This window comes from Sorex araneus, chromosome 5 (assembly GCF_027595985.1).
Source record: "Sorex araneus isolate mSorAra2 chromosome 5, mSorAra2.pri, whole genome shotgun sequence".
Taxonomy (NCBI): Eukaryota; Metazoa; Chordata; class Mammalia; order Eulipotyphla; family Soricidae; genus Sorex; species Sorex araneus.
Window position 1 is genome coordinate 119442977 of NC_073306.1, and position 12854 is coordinate 119455830.

At 45.3% G+C, this 12854-nt stretch overlaps 1 non-coding gene across 1 annotated transcript; it reads right to left on the minus strand.

The window, feature by feature from the left end:
* Positions 1–2762: 2762 nt before the first annotated feature.
* Positions 2763–2869, minus strand: LOC129405291 (U6 spliceosomal RNA). Its single transcript, XR_008630468.1, has one exon. It is a non-coding gene; the product is annotated as a U6 spliceosomal RNA (small nuclear RNA).
* Between the last annotated feature and the right edge of the window lie 9985 nt (positions 2870–12854).

Consider the following 12854-nt stretch of genomic DNA (forward strand, 5'->3'; position numbering starts at 1 on the left):
GTATACTTTCCAAAGTAATTTTCAGACTTCAGTATACTTCATTCCTAAATATCATTCTGATTAGCTGGAGAGATAATGCAGGGAGTTAGGTGTTTATTTTGCATACAACTGATCCAGTTTGATCCCTGGCACCACATATAGTCCCCGAAGAACAGCCAGAGGTGATCTCTAAGAACAGCCTGTAACATGCTTGAGCACTGCCAGGCATGCCAGCCATTTATTGGGAGAGGGGAAAAAAAAGGGCAGGGGAGTGCCAGAGTGATAGTACAGAGGGTAGGGTGCTTACCTGTTTGCCTTGCCCAGGAATACAGATGGTCCCCGAGGACTGCCTTGAGTACAAAACAGGGAGTAACCGTGAGTATCACCCTGGTTATGACCCAAAAATCAAGAAAAAAAAAAGGAGAGAAGGAGGGCCTGGATAGATAGTACAGTGGGTAAAGTGCTTGCCTTGCACACAGTTGACTTGGGTTCAAGTTTCAGCATTCCATATTGTTCCCCAAGTTCTGCCTGGAGTAAATCCTAAGTGCAGATTCAGGAGTAAGCCCTGAGCATGATGTGCCCCCTCCCAAAAGAAAAATGTAGGGGTGGCTGGTGGGACACTGGGAACAATGGTGGTGGAAAAGATGCAATGGTGGAGGGATGGCTACTCGAGCATTGTGTTACAGAAACATAATCATGCAAGTTTGTAATTGTATCTCAAGGTGATCCAATAAAAGTTATTTAAAAAATAAGTAAATAAAAAGAAAAACATGTAAAGAGAGAAAGGAAGGGAGGGAGGGAGTAGAAAGGGGAAATTTAACCCCTGCTGTGCATTCTTTCTGGGCAATTGGTGGCCAGAGTGTAGGTGCTCCCTAAGAGGAGAAAGTATGTTTGCCATGGAATTTGAACCAGACTAGTAGCTGCAGCCACATGTTAGGCAATGTTTTAACCTTTATACTATTTTGCCACTAATAAAGTTTCATAATTATGACATGTCACTTGTATCACTTGTAGTCCCGTTGATCTTCGATTTGCTCAAGCGGGCGCCAGTAACATCTCCATTTGTCCCTGTCGTGTGCTAGTGCAGCCCAATGATATCTGCTTGCTCCAGGAACAGGAAGAGCCTCAAATCATTCATTCAGAAATTTGACAAAGAAATCTGACCATCTAGTTGGTGGGCGGCCACGAGGTCTTCTGACGTCCCGTGGAATCCAGTCGGTAAAAGCTCTAGTCCAGCGGTTGTCTCTGAATCGCATTACATGACCAGCCCATCTGATTTTTGATCCCTTGGCAAACGAGACAGCATCCCTGATTTTTGACCATCGACGGAGGTCAGAACTCCGGATTTCTTCTCTCACTTGAGTGAGACATGATATTCCCAGAATAGCTATGTCAGCACCCAATCTCTCAGTTTTGCTCCCTTTTCCAGGGTTTGTGCTGATTGAAACAGGTCTACCAAGTTCTGTGGCATTCTTTCATCTACCAACAGAATGATTTGTTGATAACCAACAGGCATAAAAAATTTGCAAACATTTCTCAAGTTGTTGACTTACTTGGTGTTTGTAATCTTTTCATTTATTTTGATGACTTGTACACAGGTGATTTTTCTGTACTGATATACAATAGAGTTTTCAACTGATGGTCTGTGGAACCCAGAAGATTCGAGGAAGCCTTATCTATTTTTTGCCATTTGTTTGGTTTTGTTTGGAGGCCTATAGTTATCGGTGCTAGGGGGACCATGGGATTCCAGAAATCAAACCCCAGGCTCCAGATGCAAAGCATGCACTCCAGCTCACTGAGCCACCTCCCAGGCCCCTATATTACGCCACTTTAGAATTCTGTTCAAGAAACCTCAAAATGCCTAGGAAATGCATATTTGTGTTTTATTTCTTCTCTAGAAAGTTAATCTTGGTGCTCCCCATCCTTTTTTTTTTTTCTTTTTGGGTCACATCTGGCGATGCACAGGGGTTACTCCTGGCTCTGCACTCAGGAACCACCCCTGGCAGTGCTCAGGGGACCATATGGGATGCTGGGAATCGAACCCGGGTCGGCCGCATGCAAGGCAAACGCCCTATCCGCTGTGCTATTGCTCCAGCCCTGTTCCCCATCCTATTAAGACTCCATAAAGCCCTCCTAAAAGTTGTTAGACACAACTTTTTTGGTTTATTTGTTCTTTTGTTTTGGGGTCACACCCAGCAATGCTCAGGGGTTACTCCTGGTTCTGCGTTAAGGAATCACTCCTAGCAGAGTTCAGGGTACCATATGGAATGCCGGGGATCAAACCCACGAGGGTTGCATGCAAGGCAAGTGCCCTACCCATCACTCCAGCCTCCTATTCAACTTCATTTCTTAGACATTTGCCTTCATGGCAGGACTATCAGTGACTCTAAAAACAGTGACTACTCTCCTTTATCTTTATCCCTAGATCCTCACATCCAGCTTGGAATGTGTTACTTGTTTAACAACTGTTTGTTAAATTGTTTGGGCTGTTTCAGAGACTATCACTAGAAAGCCAGAATGAGGAAGAAATGAAGGAGTTTCTCAGAGCACATTTTCCAGTGACAATAAAGCACAGAGTGTGTTGTCACAAAGATAGGAATTCTGTATCATTTGAAAGCGGGCTGTGTGAGTTGAAGAGTCAAGAGATTCCATAGGAGAGATAGACAACTGCTACTCTGTGAAAAATCCTCTGTGCTCCGCTAAGAACAGTAGCTCTGATGTGCTGAAGTAGGCTCATACCAGTGTAGAAGCCAATTGTTAAATATACAAGATATTTTTATGTTAAAAATACAGAATTCTTCGCTAATCGCATGTCATATGTAGGCAAGGGGGCATACTAATCATCTCTGTATTGTTCCAATTGTAGCATATGTGCTGGAAGAGTGGGCACAATACCCAGTACTTTTGTGGATGAATAGGTCTCCTTGTTGGCAGTCTGCATCATGCATATATCTACAGTGCAGCAGATCAGTTTTTTCTTTGTTTTAAGGTAACCAGTCATCTGCAGGGCATTGAATTTTTGTTTTTGTTTTTGACCATATCCATTGATGCTCAGGCATTATTCCTGGCTCTGAACTCAAGCATCACTCCTGATGGTGCTCAGGGGACTGTATGGAATTCTGGGAATTGAACCCTGGGTCAGCCACGTAGAAGGCGAGCACCCGACCCTCTGTACTATTGCTCTGGCCCCCAATTTTTTTTGTTTTTTTGAAGGGACATTCACTGTATCACTGTCATCCCCTTGATCATCTATTTGCTTGAGCGGGCGCCAGTAATGTCTCCATTCTTTCCAGCCTGAGATTTTAGCAGCCTCTCTTTACTTGTTCTTCCCAGCGGCACCGCTGGGAAAGAGGGGATATTATAGTAAAAAAAACTTCAGGGTCAGCTCAGGGGGGCTGGAGTGCATGCCTGGCATTTGGAGGCCCCAGGTTTACTTTCCTTGTGGTCCCCAGCACTGATAAACCAACCAGCATTGGGCCTAGTGTGCCTAGGAATAGCCCTTAGGCCCCTAAGCACATCTTGGGTATACCCTGAAATTCTTTTATAAAGATTAAATGAGGAGCTGGAGAGAGTACAATGAATAGGGTGCTTACCTTGCAAATGACCGACAGGGGCTCAATCCCCAGCATTCCATCTGGTCCCCTAAGCCCCACCAGGATTGACCCCTGAGTGCTGAGCCCTGCACACTGCCAGAAGTGACCCACCAAACAAAAATCCCTAAAATGTGCGACCACTACAGTCAAGTATGTGTACAGCACCTGGTCATCCACCATCAACAATGAAGGAAAGGAATAAAAGTAAATAAATAGGGGCCAGAGTCATAGTACAGTGGGTAGGGCATTTGCCTTGCATGCGGTCAACCCAGGTTCGGTCCCTGGCATCCCATATGGTTTCCTGAGCACCACCAGGAATAATTCCTTAGTGCAGAGCCAGGAGTAACCCCTGAGCATTGCCGGGTTTGACCCAAAAAACTAATAATAATTTAAAAAAATTAATAAAACCTTTAAAAAGTTGGTGCTTGGTGCTGGAGAGATAGGACTAAGTTTAAAGTGTTTACTTTGCATGCAGACAATCCTAGTTCAGTGTCCAGACTGCCAAGAGTGGTCCCTGGTCAGCAACACTGGGGGCCACCCAGGCTACATCCAGTGGTGTTAAGCATAGTGGTGGTGCTGGCATTGAACTCAGGACCTTGTGCCTAGAAGGGATGTGCTCTAGCCCTTTGAGCTATTTCTCTTGCCCTTGGAGTGTTTTGAAAAGAACACTTGTTGTTACTGTTGAAATGACAATACAAAGAAAACATTAGAGAGAACTTTTTTTTCTTTTTGGGTCACAGGGGTTACTCCTGGCTCTGCACTCAGGAATTACCCCTGGTGGTGCTCAGGGGACCATATGGGATGCTGGGAATCGAACTTGGGTTGCCCTCGTGTAAGGCAAATACCCTACCCACTGTGCTATTGCTCCAGCCCCTAGAGAGAACTTAAAAAAAATTTTTTTTGAGGGGAGTTCGATCTAGCTGAATAAGCTGAGTGCGTGGATGGCCTCCAGGCACCTCTGGGAGTGATCCTTAAGCACAGGGCAGGGAGTAGCCTCTGAGCTGCGTGACACATCATAAGACACTCCCTACCCATTCTCCATAATTACCACACCATATTTGATGGGGTTCAGATAGTAGACAACCAATCATAGAGAGAAATATATATATGCATATTTACATATTTTCAGACATGTATATCAAAGCTCACATCACCCAAACTTTGACAACATGTTAGTGATATCCTATAGAATGTCTTAATGACTCCTGCCAAAATAGAATAATCTTCACACTGTTTCCTATATGAATACTTTTTTGTAAAAATGTTCAGCAGTTCTTCATAATAGACAATACAAAATATATTCTTTTGATTTGTTTTGTTTTTAGGTCACACCCAGCGTTGCACAGAGGTTACTCCTGGCTCATGCAGTCAGGAATTACTCCTGGCAATGCTCAGGGGACCATATAGGATGCTGGGACTCGAACCCAGGTCGGCCTTGTGCAAGGCAAATGCCCTACCTGCTGTGCTATCATTCCAGCCCCCTCAAAAATATATTCTTTTGTTTGTGTTTTGGGACAGGGATTGGGGCTTGGGATGGAAACATCCTGAATTTGGTAGTGGGAAGGTATAATGGTGGTGGGATTGGTGTTTGAATATTAAATGTAATCAAATATTGTGAAATAAATTATAAAATAAAAATTTTTAAAAAAAGAAAGAAGGGGGGCCGGAGCGATAGCACAGCGGGTAGGGTGTTTGCCTTGCACTCGGCCAACCCGGGTTCGATCCCCGGCATCCCATATGGTCCCCCAAGCACCGCCAGGAGTAATTCCTGAGTGCAAAGCCAGGAGTAACCCCTGAGCATCGCTGGGTGTGACCCAAAAAGAAAAAAAAAAGAAAGAAGGCCAGTTCATTAAATAGAAAAACTGAAATATGGAAATGTCCACATTTGTATCTCCATCCCCTATCCTCATTCACCATGCTGTCTTTGCTTTGTATCTTCAGATCCTGGTCTTTCAAAATCATTATTGAGAGATTGTTGACTCTAGAGTTTAGATAGTAGGGTAGATTTCTCCCTACACCCTTGGGTTTAAATTCAAATTCTAGGGGCTGGAGCGATAGCACAGCGGGTAGGGCGTTTGCCTTGCTGCCTTGCACGCGCGGCCAACCCGGGTTCTAATCCCAGCAACCCATATGGTCCCCTGAGCACCGCCAGGGGTAATTCCTGAGTGAAGAGCCAGGAGTAACCCCTGTGCATCGCCAGGTGTGACCCCCCCCAAAAAAAACCCAATAAATAAATAAATAAATTCAAATTCTAGGGCCAGAGCAACAATACAGTGTGTAATAGAATGGGTAAGCACATGGCCTACCGGGATTTGATCCCTGGCACTCCATATAGTCCCCTAAGTACCATGAAGAGTAATCCCTGTGCAGAACCAGGAGTAATCCCTGAGCACTGCAGACTATGGTTCAAAAACACGAAACAAATAAATAAAAATGTAAATTCCAACTCAAAAAGGCAACCAAAATAATTAATGTCTAGTTTAACCTCCTGGGAATTAGGTTCTCCCCAGATGAAGTGAAAACACAGAATAAATGGTGTTGTCATCTTTGATCCAAAGTCCTATTTTCAAGCTGGAGCAATAGTACAGCAGGTAGGGTGTTTGCCTTGCACACTGCCAACAAGGTTCAATCCCTGGCTTCCCATACGGTCTACAAGCACTGCCAGGAGTAATTCCTGAGTGCAGAGCCAGGAATAAGCTCTGAGCATTGCCAAAAAAGCCAAAGAAACATGCAAATAAACAAGCAAAAATAAACCAGAATGACTGGAATAAAATATGAAAGAACCTGTTTCTTCTTAGTTGTCAGTCTAGATTGGACTTCAGATACTTTTAGAAGTCTGAGGGAACTGTGGGCTGGCTTGGGTAAGATGAAGTCAAAGAGGTGAGATTTAAAGCGCAAGAATGTGGGCAAGGGAGAAAAAGGAGAGCCTTTGGGTCTATGAGTCAGCAGGGAGAAGTCCAGAGAAATGTAAGCTGTTGAGGCTTCAATTATCACATTCTTCGCCATTTCCAAGCCCCCATCGTTTTTTCTAACCTTAAAAGAACATAATTATGCTGATATACTCAATCATAGCTATGTGTTTGCACATAGCTTGCATTAACAGAAGCACATTTGAGGAGGGAAGGTTCCCCCCCTACCCACATGGAATTCACAGTCTGACATGTGTTCTACATCTCAGGTTCCCTCCTTTTTTTGAGTTTACTATTTATTGTTTACTCAATCACAGTTTATAACAATTAGAAACATTGTTAATTATTATCAGCTAGTGGGTTACTTATTACAACATTGTTCATATACATTGTAGCACTGTCCACTGTCCTCCAGTTGTTCATAGATTTGCTCCAGCAGGCACCAGTAACATCTCCATTATGAGACTTGTTACTGTTTTCACTAGCTTGCCAGGCTCTGCCATGCAGGCGGGATACTCTAGGTATCCTGCCGGGCTCTCTGAGAGGGACTGAGGCAAATGCCCTACCCGATGTACTATTGATCCAGTCCTTATATACATCAGAAACAAAATGAATGACTTGTTTTTGTCAACAAGGAACCGGGTCAGCTCATGGAAGGCAAACACCCTAAATTATTCTTAGTCTCCATGTCCCTTTTCATTTCCATATAACCCATATAAAGAATATATCTATATTTATACATAGATATATCCTTTTATATCTATACATCATGGATGGGGTATCTTTTTTATGTTGTTGAATTTACATTTTCTGTAATGATGTATCTTTTACATATTAGGGTATTTTTCTCTACATTAAAATCAGGATCATTTTGGGGCTGGAGGGATAGCATAGTTGTAAGTCACTTGCTTTGCATGAGGCCAAACTGGGTTCGACCCCTAGCATCCCATATGCTCCCCTGAACATTGCCAGGAGTGCAGAGCCAAGAGTAATCCCCGAGCATTGCCAGGTGTGGCCTATAAAAAACAAACAAGATAAAATAAGGATCATTTTTTTTTTTTTGCTTTTTGGGTCACACCTGGCAATACACAGGGGTTACTCCTGGCTCTGCTCTCAGGAATCACCCCGGCAGTGCTCAGAGTACCATATGGGATGCTGGGAATCGAACCTGGGTCAGCCGCGTGCAAGGCAAACGCCCTACCCGCTGTACTATTGCTCCAGCCCCAAAATCAGTATCATTTTAATATAATAATTTTAATATATCTTTCTTTTTGGTTAACATCTGGCAATGGTCAAGGGTTACTCCTAGCTCTACACTCAGAAATTATTCCTGGCAGTGTTTGGGGGACCATATGGGTTGCCAGGAATTGAACTTGGATCAGCCTCATGCAGGGTCAGCGTCATGCCGGGTCAGCCTCATACCCTACCCACTGTACTATCGCTCTGGCCCCTAAATGTATCTTTTCTTTTTTTTTGGGTTTTTTTTTTTTTTTTTCCTTTTTTGGGTCACACCTGGCGATGCACAGGGGTTACTCCTGGCTCTGCACTCAGGAATTACCCCTGGCGGTGCTCAGGGGACCATATGGAATGCTGGGGATTGAACTCGGGTAGGCCACATGCAAGGCAAATGCCCTACCCGCTGTACTATCACTCTGACCCATACCCTCCCTGTGTTTTTGTTGTTGTTATTTTCCTAAAGAAGAAGGGTCAGGCTGTTTTCACTTGGGGCACCCCAGAGGGGGGTGGGTGAGAGACCTCCCTGCCCAAGGGTCCCCAACAGCCAACCTCCACAACACAACTTCAACCACACTCCAGGCCGTTTTCCACATGTTCAGGCAGAGCCTCACATATGAGTGAACATATTCCTGGACTGCGAAGGCAGCTGCGTGACACATCATAAGACACTCCCTACCCATTCTCCATAATTACCACACCATATTTGATGGGGTTCAGATAGTAGACAACCAATCATAGAGGGAAATATATATATGCATATTTACTCCTGGCTCACGCAATCAGGAATTACTCCTGGCAATGCTCAGGGGACCATATGGGATGCTGGGATTTGAACACGGGTCGACCGCGTGCAAGGCAAACGCCCTACCCGCTGTGCTATCTCTCCAGTCCCCGACCCCTTAATGTATCTTTTCAAAAAAGAATCAGGAAGGTTCTTTCGGACTGTGGGATACAGGGATTGTTGGACCCAGAGGCTCTGGTCACTGACACCTGGGAGAGAAGGAGGTGGCGGGGCTGGCTTCCTCCTTTTTCAGTGAAGCTCCTGACACTGAGGGAACAAAACAAAACAAAACAAAACAGGATGGGGGACCTGGATAATACAAAGGTAGGGTGATTGCCTTGCATGCAGCCAACACAACTTTGATTTGCAGTGCCCCAAAGGATCAGGGGTGATTGCTGAATGCAGAACCAGGATTAAGCCCTGAGCACCACCTGGTGTAGTTTCACTAAAAATGAATAAATGAAACCAAGTTGGGGGTGAGGGAGTCAGACAATGGGTTGGTGGTGAGTCTATTTTGTATGCAGAGACCAAAGTTGGATTCCTGGCGCCACATAGTTCCCTGAGCATTTTCCAGGGGAGACTCAAAGAGCAATGAGCCAGGAGTAGCTGTTGAGAACCACAGGGTGTGGCTCAAAAAAAAAACCCAAAACAAATAACGTCCCAAATCCAAGACACAGAGTAAGGGTGAGGGAGATAGTTCAAAGGACCGAAGAGCATGCTTTGCAGGCAGGAACCCCAGATTAAGAGCCAATGAAGTGGGGCAGTGTGCTAGTGCAGTGGGTAAAATGCTTGCTTTGCATTCAGCAGACCCAGGTTTGATATTCAACACCCTGTATGGTCCCCTTAGCTCCCTAGGAGTGACCTCTGAGCATAGAAAGTGTCTTAACCCCTGAACAATATCTTTAGCCCCTAAAGACAGTTTAATAGTCCTCTTTATGTCTTCTTTATAACTTTCATTCTTAGTCCCCCAGGCTAAACTCCACCCTTTTTTTTTTTTTAATCTCTGGGCTGGAGTGAGTTTCAATGCACACACACACACCATGAATTAGATATGCTTAAATTATAGGAAATGGTGCTAGGTACTGGGGCTCCCAAGGGACAAACGAAAAACAAAACATAGTCTCTGCCCTTGAAGTGATTCATGTGGATTTTATTCCTCTTTTTAGGGGCTTGAAACAGACACTGTTCAATTTTCTGCTTTCTTTTGCTCTCAAAGTCTTGCAAAATGCAGGAAACACATTTGGATTCCTACTTAACTCTCCTTCCCCTCACTGGAAGACCAGCTAAGGCTTGGAGAACCCAGGTCCAGACTCCAGCGACTCAGCCCTGGCCAAGATTCTGCCTGCCCCGCTCTGGGCCTCTGGTGCCTTGTGGCGCTGCTTGGAGCTCTCAGATACTGCCCTGAGTGTGGTTTCTGGCTTCCTGAGTTCTCACATTCAGCCTTGTGCTGCAGATCAGACCTAGTTCCTGCTTTGGACACTCACAGACTCAAGTTTGCTTATATTCTGAGTACCACGAAGTCTTTGGGTTTGAGTCACTGCTAGGGATTTGCTTTTCTGTGTTCATTTTCTTTTCTCTCTGGACAGAAGAAAGAAATGTCTCATTGCAAATGCCTTGGGGCTGTGTAAGGAGAGAGCATCAAGCTTTAAAGGATAAGGATTGAGAAAGATCAGTTTCCTAATTGAATGTTTTGTCTCTCTTAGTTCTGCTTCTCTTTATCCAAGGGAAATTTTCCTGTTCTGCGATCATGAGGGGTTGTCCCTATTGCAAGCTGGCTGTGGTTCTTGCACAATTTTAGCTCTGATGCACAGTGGGGGCTCACATATCAGGCTGTAGTCCTTGCATGCTTTTTTTTTTTTCTTTTTGGGTCACACCTGGCAATACACAGGGGTTACTCCTGGCTCTGCACTCAGGAATTACTCCTGGTGGTGCTCAGGGGACCATATGGGATGCTGGGAATTGAACCCGGGTTGGCTGTATGCAAGGCAAATGCCCTATCTGCTGTGCTATTGCTCTAGCCCCTCTTGCAAGCTTTTGACTATGATGCTTATCAAGGTCTACATGACTTTTATTTGCATACATGCTTGCTGGGAGCTCACAGTCTTAGCTGAGAGTAACCTGAGTGCCCACACACATCTCACTTGGTGCTGGAGAGATAGTACAGTGGGTAGGGCACTTGCGTTACCCACTTGGCTGACCAGGTTTGTACTTCAACATCCTATATGGTTCAATGAACACCTGAGTGTGGATTAATTCTGAGTGCAGAGCCAGAAGTAACCCCTGAGCATTGCCAGGTGTGGCCCAAATAAACAAAAAATAAGAGATTATTTTGGAGACTGGGAAATTGTATACCTGCTATGTATGGTTAGCATGCACTTGATCTTCATTTGATCTGCTGCACCACATGGTTCCCTGAGCTTAGCTAGGGGCAGCCCTGGAGGTCCTTGAGCACCACTGGGGTGGCCCAGGTAATCTTGGCACCATGAGACCCTAACAGCAACAACTCCTCAGGCTCTTTCATTCAACTGGCCTGGTTGGTTGAGAATTACTGGTGCTCCAAACATATTTTATGGGGGCTACTCAGATGCCACTAAGACTACACCCTACTAATGTGGGATGGGACATGTCATGTTAGAGATCAAACTCAGGACCTTGTACATGATAGCAATATATCAAGTATAAGAGCTCTCTTTGAAGCCTTAACAAGTATTTCTTCAGCAGCCATTCATTATGTATCAGTTCAAAAACCTGGGCTTTAAATCTTTGCAAAACTAGACAAACTTTGCAAAACTCAAGTTCTGTCACTGGCAGAGGGTGTGCCCAGTTCAGAATGTGGCAAGCCATATTTCTGTAAGTTTTTTTTTTTTGCTCTTTGGGTCACACCTGGCGATGCACAGGGGTTACTCCTGGCTCTGCACTCAGGAATTACTCCTGGCTGTGCTCAGGGGACCATATGGGATGCTGGGAATCGAACCTGGGTCGGCCGCGTGCAAGGCAAACGCCCTACCTGCTGTGCTATCGCCCAGCTGCTGTTTGGCACATTTTAACAATTCAATAGATAGAACCTATTCCCTATCTCTAATTTGGGAAATAGACAAATGCAACTAAGAGAATTAAATATTTGGCTCCATGCTGATCTGTTGAAAATGAAGAACTGATAAAGCAAAGGTATGTCAGTATGTAGTGAAAAGAAAAGAAGTCTCTGGAGGCCAGAACAATGGTACAGCCATAATGTGCTTGTCTCGCACAGGGACAACCTGAGTTCCTTCCCGGGCACCCCTTATGGTTTCCAGAGTTCCCTCAAGAGTCAGCCCAGAACATAGAGCCAGGAGTAACCCCTGAGCACCACCAGATGTAGACCCAAAATAAACAATGGGAAAAAAAGAAAAAGAGAAAAAAAGGATCTTACTGAGTATATTACAAATTGAAACCGACAGAATAACAGAGTCGTTTGCAAATAAGCAACAGTATGTTTGATGGATCTGCAGCTGGAAAGAGCTAGTAAAGAGTCATAGAAGCTGCTGAACTCTAGGAGAGCCGGGATGAAGGGAAAGATTTTTGTTTTTGTTTCTTGTTTTTGGGCCACACCTGGTGATGCTCAGGACTCCTGGCTCTGCAACTAGGAATTACTCCAGGCACTCCTGAGGGACCGTCTGGGATGCTGGATATGGAACCAGGGTGTGCAAGGCAAGCACCCTACCCGTTGCACGCACTATCTCTCTAGCCCCTGAAGAGAAAGATTTAAAATGGGGCAATGATAATTAGATTTACACTTTAAGAAGTGCAATCTAGTTGTCCTGTCTTTCCAATGTAGAGTCATTATTATCCTCTTAAGTGTTTAGTATTTCTTCGGGACACTGACGAGGTCCCAGCTCGAGAAACATTTAGACCCTTCTGGGGTGGCTCCAACTTCGCCCTTGATCCCCAGGTGCACAGAATAGCTCCTCAGCAACTAGAATTCCTTCCTAGGAATTAAGGAGGCAAAGTGGAGGAGCGAGTGAGTGCAAAGTCCCTGAGGCGGTTAGAGCCCGGTTGCAGGACTCGAAAGACGCGGAGAAGATCGCGAAGGCGGGTGCGTGAGCGGAGGAGAGGCAGGTTAGCTTTTGAAGAGCCGGGTCTAGAGTTTACAGTGCAGATTTCGATTTTAACCCGGAGAACCGTGAGGGACGGAGACCCTAAAGAGCCCTCACTGCCTCTGCGGGACGAATGGATTGGAGGCGGCGAGGAGAAGGGGGTGGAGGGGCCCGCCGTCGTGTGGTGAGAGACGCGCTGGTGGCCCGTTACGGGAGGGTTGGCAGTGGCCCGGCGAGCCGTGAGAGCCCACGCGGGGCACGGAGGAGGCGGAGCGAGCAGGGC